Source organism: Biomphalaria glabrata, chromosome 11 (genome assembly GCF_947242115.1).
Source record: "Biomphalaria glabrata chromosome 11, xgBioGlab47.1, whole genome shotgun sequence".
Taxonomy (NCBI): Eukaryota; Metazoa; Mollusca; class Gastropoda; family Planorbidae; genus Biomphalaria; species Biomphalaria glabrata.
This window is the reverse complement of record NC_074721.1, coordinates 3600428-3614418: the sequence shown is the minus strand read 5'-3', so window position 1 is coordinate 3614418 and position 13991 is coordinate 3600428. Positions and strand designations below refer to the sequence as shown.

The 13991-nt window shown below is 37.9% G+C and overlaps 1 protein-coding gene across 2 annotated transcripts in view; it reads right to left on the bottom strand.

Moving 5' to 3' along the window:
* The window catches only part of LOC106071309 (green-sensitive opsin-like), a 152415-nt gene that overhangs the window by 127636 nt on the left and 10788 nt on the right, over positions 1-13991 (bottom strand). Inside the window, exon 1 of one of the 2 annotated variants that reach the window (XM_056004112.1) lies at positions 6678-6793. The exons of the other annotated variant lie outside the window; for it this stretch is intronic. The gene's annotated coding sequence lies outside the window, so the exon portion shown is untranslated. Of the gene's footprint in view, positions 1-6677; positions 6794-13991 lie in introns of those variants that run through there. 2 annotated transcript variants of the gene reach the window in all.

The following is a 13991-nucleotide window of genomic DNA, read 5'->3' as shown; positions in this document are numbered from 1 at the left end:
TGTACTCGTTTCCATTCAGGGGGGAAAACCCCAAGATTCCTAGACCTAATTACCCACTATTATGTCCACTTCATGCGGCCGGTGAATGGACGGAAGACGCAGTTTTGCTTGATTACATAGAACCTTTATTCGTGTACGGAAAATGATTCCCATAATTTTATTTCGTTAATGTTCGCAGATATTTCTGTACAATTTGAATTTTTTTTTTATTTCACCGCGTCACTCTTGTGTCTTTCTCTACACTGTCATTTTCTCTTCTGTCTTTCCTCTGTCTTTCTCTCTTTTGTGTGTCTTAACGTCAGCTGTTAAGACACAAGGTTGTCATAGTAGAAAAGATTGTAAACGTACGTGGGTGTCTAACTTATCCGCCCCCCACTGATGCGTAAGTGTAGGTTTTTGGTAGACATGTTTCGTTGTTCCTACATTGACATTGTAACAAATGTCACTCGAACATGTTCTTAAAAAAAATAAACTCTTAGAGAATTTTATTTCTCGGGGAAAAGAATTCTATAAATAGCTAGCGTTTTTGTTGTATTCTGTGTAGAGAATAAAGGAAGTATTGATAAGTTAGTGCCCTTTATAGCACTGCTGAGTAACATTTTCTAAGATCTTCCATTTGTAGCTTTTTTCTCTTTGTTGTTGTTTTAGTTGGCAACATGGAAGTTCAAATGAGCGTCTTTGACATTGGTTAGTTTATCCTGAAAACGACAAATTCGATCACTTCGCCGAATTATAGAACAAATCAAAACCTCATAGCTTGTAAATGTGTCTTTAAAAAAAATCAGCTTATAATAATATGATAAAGACAATTAATTATTAGTTCCTGTTACTAATCTATTAAAATGAAAATGTCAGGTTCCCGTAAGAGATGTAGGACTAAGAGGCGCCCAAGGATTTGAGCCTGTGACACTAAAGTTCGAAAGGAAGCGCTTTACCACTCAGCCACCGCACCGTAAACTGAAACAAACCCCTTTTTAAAGTTAATTTTGTCTAGAAATGTCTAGAAGTGTCTAGAAATGTCTAGAAGTGTCTAGAAATGTCTAGAAGTGTCTAGAAATGTCTAGAAGTGTCTAGAAATGTCTAAAAGTGTCAAAAATTGATTCTCGTTACCGCCAATATAGTCAGTCAGAGGAACCTATAGTATATCTAGCAAGAATGTTCCCTGCTCTGTGAGCTATGGGAGTGTATATCTGGAACTGACCAGGTTTGTTTAACAGCTTTGAGTGACCAGTTTCCTGTAAGAGCAACCAGGAAGAGTAGTCCTTCCTGCTCCGTAGCCAAAATTCATCTCCGGTGAAAAAACAGTACAAGGGATGCACAAGATCTTTAACCCTTAAAACGCGTGTGGTAGTTTAACCTCTAAACATCAGAATTGTAATTCCATTTTGAATGCACTCATTCTAAAACAGCTCATCATTTTAAGGGTTAAAGAAGCATAGTAGACGTGAGCTGCGTGACACGGCATTCAAAGCGGATCCACTAACACTTACAATAGGCTGGGTAAAGTTATCGCTGAAGTCAAAGAACCGTTGCGCTTTGTACTACACATCCTCTTTTCATATTATGCCCACTCAAAAAGCCTCGAAACCTTTAATCGTCTGCATAGTTCATGTGCAAATCAAACTCTGATAATCTTTAGGGCAGTGTATCCCAAACCTTTTCCTTAACGGAAAAAATCGCACATTATGAGTATTTAGCGGAACACTTTGCTTATTTTTGTTTTTAGAGTGAATCAACTAAAACTATTCCAATAGTTCCTGGAACATCACAGTTTGGGACGCACTGCTTTAGGGCATTAAACTCCGGTCTTTTGATCAGGAAACTGAGGAACAAGTGGGTCCAGGTAATCTCTGGTGTTTATTGCTGGCCACACACAAGCATAACTTTATGTATTCATTTTTTCTTTAGAGTGAATTTACTAAAACTATTCCAATAGTTCGTGGAACATCACAGTTTGGGACGCACTGCTTTAGGGCATTAAACTCCGGTCTTTTGATCAGGAAACTGAGGAACAAGTGGGTCCAGGTTATCTCTGGTGTTTATTGCTGGCCACACACAAGCATAACTTTATGTGTTCATTACATTGCACTATAGAGTACAGGACCACAAGAAACTTGTACTTCCAAGACAACAAACTTTTTTCTTGAACTATTTCAGACAAACGTTCACAAAAGTACATGTCAATAGAGGACCACAAAGCGAGACAGAGTCAGTAAAAGTCATTTTAAAAAAAAAGGTAACTTTCGTGAGATTCCAAACATTATTAAGAACTGAACGGGGAAAAACACAAAAACATTCCCTTTTATCTCTGGAGTTTTTCCTCTGATAAAGACAATAGCTATACGGCTGAAGACATAGAATCAAAGGACTGAACCAGAAACAATTAAAGTAATAGTTCTAAAACATAGTTTGTGTCAATTACTTTTTATTTGACAATTTTGATTTTTACTTCCAGAGTACATCCTAGAATTGAATATCAGACACCGTCTCTCCACTCAGATATCGTTGTTTTACGGTTTTATCATTGCAATTTTTTTTTGTTTTACGTAGGCAAGCATTAAGATGGCAAGTACTTTAGTCTTGATCTCTGAAATAGATATTTGGTTAATCAGACTTGTGATTTGTTGGCGTACTTCAGACTCTATACAAAATAATTGTTTATCTGTACTGGGATACACTCTTCAAAACATTCTTTTATTAAATCACGGAAGCTAATTAAAAGATAGGGAAATAACGATTTGTTTTTCTCACAGAGAAATATTATTGTTGAATCAAGGAGAAAGTATTCGAAGGAGATAAATGTCGACATTTTAACCCACGACTTTTCTTAGTTTAGTTTTTTAGAAAGTTCTCGGGTTTCGATCAATCTACTTCCGCTGCTGATTCGTGTAGCTCCGCCCTTTTTGCGTTGCTAAATTTATGACGTCATCAGTGACAATAGCCTCCAGTTTGATATCAAACAAAATAAATATACAAAACAAGGGAAGCAAGTAGATAAGATTAATGACGAAATCAATTCACACGATATCTTTGTACTCTGTGACACATATCCCCAAATTTCGGCCCTCAAGCCATGTCGAAACATTTACTTTGTGCTATCCGATGCTTTTGAAAGTAATGCCAATAGCGTCTTACTCAAGCCGCCGAGCTATCGTGAAATACACTCAAGGACCTTTCGCGGTGGTATAGAACATAACATGCATTTGGGAAATTTTTAAGGACCCGAAGCTGAAAGGTGTTGAAGGCCGAAGCCGAAATCTGTTGAAGGCCGAAGCCGAAATCTGTTGAAGGCCGAAGCCGAAAGCTGTTGAAGGCCGAAGCCGAAAGCTGTTGGAAGCCGAAGCCGAAAGCTGTTGAAGGCCGAAGCCGAAAGCTGTTGAAGGCCGAAGCCGAAAGCTGTTGGAAGCCGAAAGCTGTTGAAGGCCGAAGCCGACAGCTGTTGAAGGCCGAAGCCGAAAGCTGTTGAAGGCCGAAGCCGAAAGCTGTTGAAGGCCGAAGCCGAAAGCTGTTGAAGGCCGAAGCCGACAGCTGTTGAAGGCCGAAGCCGACAGCTGTTGAAGGCCGAAGCCGACAGCTGTTGGAAGCTGAAGCCGAAAGCTGTTGGAAGCCGAAGCCGACAGCTGTTGGAAGCCGAAGCCGAAAGCTGTTGGAAGCCGAAGCCGACAGCTGTTGGAAGCCGAAGCCGACAGCTGTTGGAAGCCGAAGCCGACAGCTGTTGGAAGCACTTCTCTAAGACATGTTATACACAAAGAAAATACTGGGACACAGAGTACAGAATAAAGGAACCTTTTGAATCAATGATCACTTGTTAGACTAATTTAATCAGCACACATCGAAAGAGTGCAAAAGAAAGACAATACATGGCACGAACCTTTATGCGAAACGAACCTACTAAAGGTCAACCTAATAGAATTGAACGTATTAGACGTGCACCTACTGCCACTGTACCTACTACCACTGAATCTAGTGCCTGAACCTACTACCACTGAATGTACTGCAAGCTCCTACAAGGAACCTGAGACTATTCCTTTCAAATAAATGATTAAGGATGATGCTAAAACAGCGATGCCTGACCGTTTTCGGTCAGTGGGCCTTGCAAATTTTGACCTATCCACGACATTTTCTTGTTCTGTTGATCCCACTCTCTGCCTCTCCTTTCACGAAAAAAAAACAAACTACAACAGTTGCTAGAGTAAGGTGAAAAGTATTTTAATGAAAAAAAAAAAGATTCTAAAAAGGAAAATTAAAACAATGCTTTTGAAAAGAACCAATCTTATGTAAGGGAAAGAACCACTCAATCACTGCCATATTCTAAATACTGAGAGATTTATCTCCCCTTTTTATTACCTTTACAGTACATTTTTTCAATAACGTAGGATTTCCCCCCCCCCTTTTTTTTTCTGTGTATTGCAAAACTAATTAATTACTACTAATTAATTAAAATTTTTAGATTCACGTATTGCCTTCGAAGGGGTAGTGGGAGAAAGAAAATTGTGTGAAGGACTTAACCAAGACTGACTGACTGACTGACTAATTGTAAAGAAGAGATTCATTGTGGACCGTGGTGTCCGAGTGTTTAAGCGATTTGCTTTCTAAACTCAAGAGTCACGAGACTGAAAATCTCAATTTTCGTAGTTCTTGTATATCCTAGTTTCCTCCTTGGGGATAGTAAATGTGGTTGGTTGTTGGGCGAACCACATGATGCCCTCTTTACATCACCCGCCCCATGGACTGCAAGGTCTGAAAGAGGAACTTACTATTTTATCTATTGAAGAGTACTGGCCCCTAGCCCCAACCTATTCAGTAATTACGTCCTATTTTTTTCTCTCTCTTTCGGTCACATGTCCATAATCTCACTGACTAATTCTTCTGTGTTGAACTTTTCAAGATATCATTTCTTTCTATTTTTGTCTCTTCACATTCTTTCTTTTGTCTCTCCATCTCTTTTTCTTTCTTTACTTTTTCTTTCTTTCTATCGCTCTCCTTTTTTTTTCTCTCTATTTCACGTTTTCCTAGATAGGTCTTCAGCTATCAATGTTGAGTAGTGTCAGACGGCGACGTTTTGCGCGCATTTTAATGTCGGCAGAGTTCAAAGCTCTACGCACGATACAGACACGTGATAGGGTCATAGCGTAACGAGAAAGCTAAAAACATCAAAGCTGAGCTACACAAAAACGATTTGCTAAAACTATTTCTAATTGCACACATTTATTTTTGTTAGTCTAGATCTATTACAAATTAAAAACATGACGTATCCAACTAATTGATACAACTACGCTAAATATAAGCTTCATTTAAAAAAAAAAGTATTTTTTTTTCTTATTTTTTCACCATACAAATGACGTCACTTTGATGCTATAATGCCAACTGGTCAAAGTTCTTGTGTAGACATGTTTGGAAAACAAGAATGTGAGCGAAACTTTGCTTTGAGCCCTCAACAAACACAAAGAAAATCTCAATTTAAAACTCCTGATCTACATCTGGATTGGAGGCGCGGTGGCTGAGTGGTAAAGCGCTTGACTTACAATCCGGAGGTCTTAAGTTCGAATCCTTGTGACGACTGGGATTATTAATTTCGGGATCTTTGGGCGCCCCTGAGTCCACCCAGCTCTAATGGGTAACTAACATTAGTTGAAAAAACGTAAAGGCGGTTGATCATTCGTGCTGGCCACATGACACCCTTGTCCACCGTGGACCATAGAAACTTAGAAATATATAGCTATTACGTCTGACAGAGGAAATTTACTTCTGGATTAAAGCTTGACCTCGCTCCCCTTGTAAGGACGCCCAGAAGTTATTCCCACTCGACTGCACATCCCACAAATGCATATCCACCTTCTATAAGGCGGTGGGTTAGTTTAAAAATAATATCCCGTCACCAGAGGCGGACTGGGTGTTAAAATCGGCCCAGGCATTTCTATACATTCGGCCCACAAATCGTATATCGTATGATTGACATCCATTTCTAGGTCTACCTGTCCTAAAAAATCATTCTGTTAAGTTTGATAATGTATTGATAACTGAACGCATGATACAATGATATTTTTTAAAGACATATTGTAGGCCATATGTTGCTTTTTTAATCGCTTAAACTGGCTTAAAGTGTGGGCCCTAATAGGATGAAGCCTACTACTAGCACTGTCTACAAATGTAGACTATTACATTATTTCGTAAAATGTGTTAGATTAAATTAGCGTTACACCGTAGAGTCTGTAAAAGGTTTCTTTTTAAAACATGAAGCTCAGAAGGCTTTTTATAAGAGAATATTATAACAATTTTTTTAAATTTAATGCATTATATAGTGGCATTCATGAGACCCTTCAGGTGACCCTATCGGCCCATTTGGGTACCGGCCCACCGGGCATTTGCACGAATGCCCATATAGCCAGTCCTCCCCTGCTCGTCACGCAGACACTAGTTATATATCTACAGATACAAAAACAAAAAAAACAATTGTAACATTATCACGGGACATCATTTTTTTAGAAACTATCTCCATAAATCTTTGCGAAGGTTTGATTGAATACATTAATATTAATTCAGTAAACAATTTATAAAAGCCAACACTGAATATGTTAAAACTTTTTCAATGTCTGAAATTCGTTATTTATGCAATGTAATATACAACATAATTCAAACACTATTATTGTCCGTATCTAAATATTATTACAGAATACCTGATAGTGGAAAAAATCTATTAGGCAGTCTGTCTCTCCGAAATGACCAAACGAAACATTCGATAATAACGGATGAAAATCCCTAGCAATTTGGAGCCACTTATCTCCACGTCTGCAAAATGGGAAATCACTCTGTTTACGATTTCTCCGGCCCCACAATCCTTTGCACGTGAAACTAAAATCAGACATTTTTGGCACGCGCCAGGCCATATATTAGGTTCCTCTTTCTGTTTGTATTGAGTGGATATATCGTTCATTATTAGTGGGCTGCGTATTACAGACACGATACATCTAGTAGGGCTATGTTAATAAATAGCAATTTTGTTAGTCTAGACTAACTGGGAATGATAATTAGCTGGTGAAAGAAGAGAAAGATGTCAGATATGTCAACAATGGTGTCAGAAGCTGGATCAAAATACTAATTCATCAACTATTTCTCGTTATGTAATATGATGTTTTAATACGATTTTGTCCAAAAAATTTTTATTGTTCATTGTAGGCCTATTTCTTTTTCTTCTCAAACGATTACATAGTATACTTTGACGATAGAAACATCACAAGATGCTGACATTTTACAAATACAATTAGATGAATCACGGAAATGGGAATAATATTGGAGAATATTTTTACACCCAAAAAAATACCAATTATTTCGAGAAAAAAAACCTAGAAAAACTTATACACTTATGATTCCGTTACACAGCTTTTCTATATTTTAAAAGATTTACAGTGTAATTTTTGTTATTGATTAAAGATATCTTCAAGGTGTAACATAGTTTGTCCATCCTGGTTCGATGATGACCACTTTCTTCATCCAGGAGGCTGAGGGTTTTGTACTGTGACTTTGTGCCTCCTCATATGACAGGTGAGACCTACGTAAGAATCCTGGGGCTGGTTATTTCAGCTGGAGCTTGTGTCGGTTGGCTTGACTATTTCTTTGGCGCTTTTCTTCTTGTCGTCTGCAATTTTTTTTTTGGCGCAAGTCTGCATAGCGCGTCTCCATGATGTATAACTTGTGCTTCTATCTACCAGGTGGCACGGTCCGTGTTGAAGGTAACATCAGTTCCGGGTTCAAAATGAAGAAAATTATGAAAACTAAGACAGCGTAGGATAAGACCATTATGAATATTATAATAGTCTATTCTCTAAAGACTGTCTTGACTTTTTTGTTTAAATCGCCATCACATTCTACACGACCAACACGCCAACTTTGAAAGGGAAACTATCTCGCTGCCCTGACAATTGTCGCGTAAAGTTTCTTGTTAGAGTTTTTATTTCACTTACATGTAGACACAGTTGAGTTACCTTCACCTATCCCTTAGTCTGTGGGACCGTTGGGGCACCACGCAAGATTTGTCGACCGTCTTTCTCCACTTCTTTAATTTATGCTTGTAGCGAAATAATTATTACCATCGGTGTTGTCACTGATCAACTCAGTGCGTTTAAACACCTCCTATTCGTCTAAATCCGAGTAATGCTGTTACTGGTGCACTCAATGAATCATCCGATAACTGAACGCCTTAGTTCGAATCTCTTTTGATATACATTGTGTATGCGTGCTCGTATTGGCTAAGTAGATTCGGATGCAACCATAACCATTAGGTTATATATAAATGTGAACGACTGATGGAAGTCAATTGACGTCGGAGAATGAGGGGCTGAAACAAAGGTGTTGTTTCTAGTTTGAAAGTAAGTTTTATTTTGTTTAAATTGCTCGATATGATTCATATCTTTGTACATCTAGATCGAAGTTGAAAGTTGTATAGATACTGTTAATGAAGATTAAGTTAATTACAAAGCTTTTATCAACTCAGTCTGTCTGTCTGTTTGTCTGGTACAAATTTCGAACACATTTTTTCTCCCACACCCATTTTTAGGATCAAGTTGAAACTTTATACAACCATGTATTGTACCTAACAAAACATGAATCGATTGAAAAATCAACCAATAATGCCATTAATTAGTTGTTACTAGATCTAATTATTTTGTTTGATGTCGAAACTGGGAAAAATTCTCATTATTAAGATATATAGTTGTAAATATGGAGTTCTTCCTCTTATATAAACCTTTATTTTTATTTTTAAAGTATTGTTATGTTGTTGTTTTTTTTAAATACATTTTTTTGAGTTTTATTTAAGTTGTATATTAAGCCATCAATACACCTACAACCGTGGAGTTGTTCTAGCAGTCTGAAGCTACAACATTAACCGTGTAACCACAACAATACGAGGAGTTACTACGTACATTCAATACTCAAGCTCTACCCAGCACTCTACATATAAACTCGAATATTCCAAAAGGGTTTGGGTTCAAACCTACTCAGCATGTTTGAGCTGAGAATTAAGTGGAGAAACTTTGTGACTGTATAGATGACCAAGTTTGGCTATTGCAAACTTCATTAGAACAATCCGTCACCTTACCGTTAAACGATTATTTCCTGACCACAAAATGAATATCTTAAAACGCCATTGGAAATTTATTATAAAAGCCGAGGGATAGATATTTAAGACCAAAAGACAATCTAACGCCGCGGACTGACGTAAAAGGCTGAAAGAGAATATTAAACCGACCACGGGAGCACAACGATTATGTCTCCTTGTGGCAAAATATGTAGGTCACCGCTAGGACTGCGTAGCGACGTGAAGGTCAGCACTGATCACATTTTGGACCCATAGACAAGGCTCAGAATAATGCGGTAGGTTGTAGTAATCAAGCACCAATTCTTGGTAAGTGCACAATTTTGGAATACATCTTTTTTTTTTTTTTTTTAGCTGAGGAAAATTACTTTTTGTTATTATGCTGAGGTTTGAGGTTTGTGTGACAGAGCAGTAGGCCAGTGTTGTGCGTTTGTTGTGTAGAGGCCAACTACATACTAATGTGTTATACTACAATAATGGGACCTCACGGTGCAGAATTTATATTTAACTAGTGACATAAGTAACTATATTATAATATTTGTTAAATCAAATAATAGATTACGTTATCATTGTTATTCATCATTGTAAACAATGTCATCTTTTTAAATATTATATCCATATGTTGACATTAAGTCAAAGTTTTATTTTTACGAACGAAGGTGCATGGTGAATGTCAGGGGCCCGTGTAAACGAGCCAACGCAACAATGACGTCATAATATAAAATTTATAATAAAATTCACATATTTCCATTGCGTAAAATGTCATGGAATAGTAAACCAATTTTCTAAAATTGAATACAAACTTATTTTGACTACAATCTATATATCTCCCTTTTTGAAAGTATTAAAAGACTTATAAAGGATAGCCTCCCCTTGCATGATAATTTTCTAATGTATCATTTTTATGGTGGTATCTAAATTAATTAATTGAATCAATTACTATCAATTTTTATTTCCATTTAATCAAAATTTTCTACAATTTATCATTTTCAACACTAACTTTAAAATTTGAAGAAATTTTTTTTTTTCGAAAAGGTTAAAACTAGAACAAGATTTCGAAAAAAAATTAAAAATCCGAAAATTCCCCTAAAAAATTCTAAATAGAAAAAAAAATGTTTTTCACAGCCCACGCCTCTAGAGGTTGAAAAATAGTTATTAAAAATTGGATTTTGTTTTTCTTATTTTCTATCCCCCATTTAACAGTTATGTTGTGCCGCCTCTGTCTCTTCATGTTGTGTCTGTGTTTCTTACTATAACCTAAGGTCAAACGCCATTAACCATAATATCAAGATGGATGAGATCGTCCTCCAATTCCTATTCTTAGCAGACGATGGAAACCAAGAATTTCAGCCGTGGGATTTAAACCGCATTCGTCACGCTAACGATTCACCGCGCGTAACTAGGGAACAACAGCAGATACCAGACAGAAGTTCTTGGAATATTTGTGTAAACAAGACAAAGTGAGAAAAGAAACATCTCCGATAGAGCCAGACCTTTGATGTGTAGGACCCCTCATAAATCCTACGCACATGGTGTTGGGGAACAATCTAACATGACAGGATAATCTCTGCTCAGAATGAAACAACCAGGCGTTGGAAAGAAAGACATGCTATTTTTGTGGTGCATGTTTTTTTTTCTCTTTCTCTCTTATTTTATTGTTTCTGGGTTTTTATATTTATGTGTCTATCCGTTTATTTTCAAGCGACTAACGGTTCTAAAGTTTACGCAAAAGTTCCCCTTTCAGACCTTGCGATCTATAGGGCTGTTAGTGTAAAAGGCATCTGTTTCCGTGACCAACGGTGGACGTTGAACGAGGGTGTCATGTGGCCAGCACAACGACCTACCGCCTTTACTTTCTCCGACTAATGTCAGGTACCCATTAGAGCTGGATGGACTCGAAATCGCAGTCTTCACCAGGATTCGAACCCTGAACCCCGGTTCGGAAGCTAAGCGCTTTACCCTAACCCTCGCGCTACCTAAAGTTAACGAAAAGCTTAAATATAAGCTCGGAGAAAAACCTAGAACTGGGTAGTTTTAATTTTTTGCCTTTTTATTGAGAGATTAAAAACAATAAGAGGGAAAGCAAGCAATAGTTACTCGGATATTGTGGGCAGACGGCTTTTCAAAGCAAAGATTGGACTTTTTAGACATCTTCTAGCACATAAGAAATGGAATTGTACTCATCTTTGACAGAGAAAGAGGAGCTATTTAGTCATGTATACAAGTCTGGCTCCGACCTGATCGCCTTAAGGAGGACGATCGCATCCTGAAAGTCATTCTTTACGGGCGACTCGCGTCTGGCTTTAGAAAAACAAGTCGCCCCCACCTCCGTTACGAGGATGTAATCAAACGGGGCCTTCAATCAGTGAACATCGAAACTGACCGATGGGAAGAAATAGCCCTAGACCGCACTAGATGGAGAAAAGAAAGCTATGGACCGTGAAAAAACATGGGCTTCAGCTCTGGAAGAAAAGCGTGCCATACAAAAAATGGCCGGCTCCTTTACCACCAAAGCGAAAGCCACCTTAACCTGCGATATATGTGGACAGCAGTGTCTTTCTGAAATAGGGCTCCACAGCCATATGAAAAAGTGTTCGAGATGAACAATAGTCGCTCTACGTCTGAAGGAGGTCAACAAATCAATACATGTGTGTAAAAAAAAATCGCCACTGACTCTTGTAACATTTTAAGGGTAGTAATCCATCGGCTTAGCCCCATTCTCTGACCCACTTTAAGCATCTTGTACATCCCACAAGATGCAGACGCTTACAAATTCATGCTTAAAAATCATGGCTTTTTAAAGACTGAAAAAAACAAAAAAACCGACTTCCTGGTCCAGACCCTAAACAACAGGACATGACGTCACACCACGGTGTCACAGAACAGACTGACTATCCAGGAGATTCGATTATCCTACTATCCTAGCTGTGGGCTAATTCTCCTAATGCACTACTCCCAGAGGCACATTAAGCCTTCCAATGCTAAGCTAAAGCGAGGGGGGATGATATAATTCTATTATATTCACGCGTCTTTTGGTAAGTTTATTAAACGAACAAGAAGAGGACAACAGCAGTTCTATTTTCTTGACCATACCGATTCTACTAATATAGAGGATTTTGGTTTTGTTCAGAATTCAGATATAATTTAATTGCGCAAGGGTTGAGTGGTAATTGACTTTCGAACCGAGAGGGTCTCGTGTGTACACTGGGATTTTCCATTTAAGGATATTTGGGACGCCGGTCAGTCCATCCAATAAAGATGTAAGACACACATTGGATAAATAAATGTTTTTGGTCGTTGTGTTGGCGTCATGATACCCTCGTTAAACATCAGCGATAGAAACAGTCCCCATAAAGTGTAATCTTTTAAAAGCAAGATCAACATTTATAGAGATTGTTCATGATCTTTTAGACTAGAGCACTAAGAGGGGTCTATAAGAGTATCAGTCCTTATAGCAATAAGAGGTGTCTATAACAATATGAGCTTTTATTGCGATTAGAGACAGCTATAGCAGTTGGAGATCTTGGAGCGATTAGAGGCAGCTATAACAGTAGGAGATCTTAGAGCGATTAGAGACAGCTATAACAGTAGGAGATCTTAGAGCGATTAGAGACAGCTATAACAGTTGGAGATCTTTGAGCGATTAGAGACAGCTATAACAGTAGGAGATCTTAGAGCGATTAGAGACAGCTATAACAGTAGGAGATCTTAGAGCGATTAGAGACAGCTATAACAGTAGGAGATCTTAGAGCGATTAGAGACAGCTATAACAGTAGGAGATCTTAGAGCGATTAGAGACAGCTATAACAGTAGGAGATCTTAGAGCGATTAGAGACAGATATAACAGTAGGAGATCTTAGATCGATTAGACGCAGCTATAACAGTAGGAGATCTTAGAGCGATTAGAGACAGCTATAACAGTAGGAGATCTTAGAGCGATTAGAGACAGCTCTAACAGTAGGAGATCTTAGAGCGATTAGAGGCAGCTATAACAGGAGGAGTCCTTAGAGACAGTAGAGGTTGAACAAAAATATTTTTTAAAGAAAAGCTGCAGCAAGGTCTGTTTCAGAAATTTCTCTAAGAACTTAAAACCTTTTATTTTACAACTACAGTATTGTGAAATGAATGGTCCTGCAAACGTGTTCCACATCCAAGACACAAAGCAGAAAGGTCCAAACAGGAACACTAGACCGTTCAATGATGGTGCATTCATGACATTCACCTTCAAAATAATCCTAAGTTTAAAAAAAGTCGTTTTTGTGCCATGGTAGTACGTGTGTATGCGTGGGTATGCGTAAGTCTTGGTCATTTCTTTCTAGTATCTAAATCTTTCTTTCCAAAAATAAATCATCAAATGATAGAGATTATATTTAATGATTCCTCGTACATCGACCTTACATCAGATCAAACTGTAAATGGTATCAATAATTGTGAAAGTTCTCACCTTGCTATATAAAAAAACAAACATTATTTAAAGTTTTATGAATTTGAACTCTTTTCCTAATGCCTTCCCTCGTCTCTTACGAGTTTGTCTTTTTTGTTTGTTTCTTAACAGCAGAGAGAGATTGAGATGATTTTATAATACGGTGCAGCGCATGCGCATTAGTGCGCGCTGATGTTGTATTAAGCCCCAGAACAGGAAATGACGTTCTCACGTTAGCGTAGCAGCGAATATTTAATTGTAAGAGCAGCTCATTATTGTATTGTAAAATTGCGAACGGAAATACGTAAGATTTGGTCAAGTCTATAAGGAGGATGAGTTAAAGAGATTGAGAGAGACTAAAAGAGATAGAGAGATAGAGAGAGAGAGAGAGAGAGAGAGAGAATAACGTGATAGAGAAAGAAAGAGGACGAAGGCTCAGATGTTATATGTTTTTACTTGGTCCAAAAGGATGTT